The sequence below is a fragment of the Poecilia latipinna genome, unplaced genomic scaffold, assembly GCF_001443285.1.
Source record: "Poecilia latipinna isolate Pla-1442-1.1 unplaced genomic scaffold, P_latipinna-1.0 Scaffold2529, whole genome shotgun sequence".
NCBI lineage: Eukaryota > Metazoa > Chordata > Actinopteri > Cyprinodontiformes > Poeciliidae > Poecilia > Poecilia latipinna.
Genome location: NW_015115145.1, coordinates 51,195 through 53,350, shown reverse-complemented (window position 1 = coordinate 53,350; position 2,156 = coordinate 51,195). Strand labels below are relative to the sequence as shown.

Genomic DNA, 2,156 nt, shown 5'->3' with positions numbered 1-2,156 from the left:
GAGAAATGATCTGCTGGATGGTTTAGATCAGAGGTCTCATTCTCGCGGCCCGCAGGACGATGTCTGGTGGCCCCACCCCGATATGAAAGTATAATATTAGGGGCCCACAGGGTGAGCGGGCCTCTGAAGTTAGTCCCGCCCGCCGTTCCTTGTGATGGCTGACATTCGGTGCTAGGCTAAGCTACACTGACTTCATGCACACTACGCTTGTAACAACAGAGTGGCGGATGATGGACCCGTCCGGTACCAGTTTCCCTTCCCTGCAGTCGCCATTCCGGTTCTTTCTACCATTAATGTCATGATCAAACGCAGAGAAAGGAGACTGCTACCGGGCTGCGTCATCCACCGCGCTGTTTGACAAGTAGAAGCGGTGATGACGTCACGCGTCGAGACGTTCTCCATACGTTGCTAGCTGGTTAAAGACTTCTATGAAACGTAGAACAAGAGCGACGCCAAGTGGAATAAACTTACGGTGTGTTCACACTGCAGCCTGAAGTGACCCAATTCCGATTTTTTTTTTTTTTTTTGACGTAATGCGACCTGTGTCTGATTTTTTCATGACGGTCTGAACAGCACAGGGCGGATTCTTTAAGAATGTGACCCATATCCGGTACGTACCCGGTTCAAATGCGCCTAACCTCCAGGCCGCATCCATCCGAACTGAACGTCACTGATACTCAACAAATTCTGCGTCCTGACACGGGCAAGTGGGAAGAAAAACAACTTTGACGGACTATAATGAGGATTAAGTTGTTAATATGCAAATATGTAAGCTAAGCTCCACCGTTAGCCTCCATGTTTACTTCCGCAAACACTGAGCACTTCTTCTTTTCATGGCGGTTGGCAGAACACTGAGAACGCTGACGCTATGGCGCCCTCTACTGGCGCATGCGGGACACTTTCAGGTCGTTTGCCCGTTCAGACTGCAGAACGCATACAGGTCGCATATGTGTGGCTGTGTGAACGGCCCGGCAAAAGAAATCCGATTTGACAAAAAATCAGAATTGGGTCACTTCAGGCTGCAGTGTGAACCCACCCTAACTTTTGTCACACCCTCATCATGTCTTTGTCAAAGCCAAAGCCTGCAGTTCATGTATTGGATAAATAATTAAATGTTGATGACATTTGAGGATATTTTTAAGATGTTTTTTGTGGAATCCTTTATGCGGCCCAGCCTCACCCAGACTCTGCCTCCAGCGGCCCCCGGGGACATTGAGTTTCAGACCCCTGATTAGATGGATATCAAATGTTTAGTCAGAATAGTTTAAGCAAAAGGGGAGGTGGTGTTGAACTGTTAGGTCTGGATTAAGATGTACGGTTATTGCTAACATGACATTTTCAGTTGATAACTTGATGGAATGTTTATCTGTTAAAATTAATTTATAGATCTGGTCATATGTTAATTAGTTGTGTTTATCAAACTCTTGGCTCATCCATAGATGAGTTTAGTAAGAAAATATTAGAGACATGAAAGCCACAATGAAAAGTTTACTTTTATTTGTGGAAATTTTAACATTGATTTGTTGAAATATAAGTTCAATGTGAAAACAAAACGTGGATTGTTGGTCACTGATATAACTGATCATTTCCAGTGTTTACTATGTTGGATATTAGTAATCAGTTTAATTTAAATATGACAAAGCAAATTACAAATTAGTTGGAATAAAATCACCTGAAGCTGTGGAAGAAATGAAAGTAAAATTATTGAATTATTGGCAAAATGTTTATGTTGATGATGTTAATAAGTCATATAATATGTTTTTGGAAATATTTGAAAGAATTTATAATTATTATTGTCCCCTTAAAGAATATAAACAAACATCCAAATATAGATTGACTCCCTGGATGACAGAGTTTGGAGAAAATATGTAAAAAGAAAAACGAGTTAAATAAGGATTTCATTAAGTGCGCAACTCAGGAAAAAGACGAAAAATATAAAATATATAAAAATAAGTTAACAACAGTGCTGAGGAAGCAAAAACAGATGTAAAACTTTGAACTTATCTGGTAAGGCACCTGTAACAAAGGAATCGGTGACTATGAATCTTTACAATTAAATAGCACATCAGAACTAGGTTCAACTCAGGAGGAGCGAGGGAAACAATGTGTTGAACAAAACACATTTATTACACATTTTGACAATAATGAAACAGAAC

At 40.6% G+C, this 2,156-nt stretch overlaps 1 long non-coding RNA gene across 1 annotated transcript in view; it reads left to right on the top strand.

Moving 5' to 3' along the window:
• Positions 1 to 897: 897 nt before the first annotated feature.
• The window catches only part of LOC106938186 (uncharacterized), a 22,827-nt gene continuing 21,568 nt past the window's right edge, over positions 898 to 2,156 (top strand). Inside the window, exon 1 of the long non-coding RNA XR_001422556.1 lies at positions 898 to 908. This is a non-coding gene — a long non-coding RNA (uncharacterized LOC106938186). The remainder of the gene's footprint in view (positions 909 to 2,156) is intronic.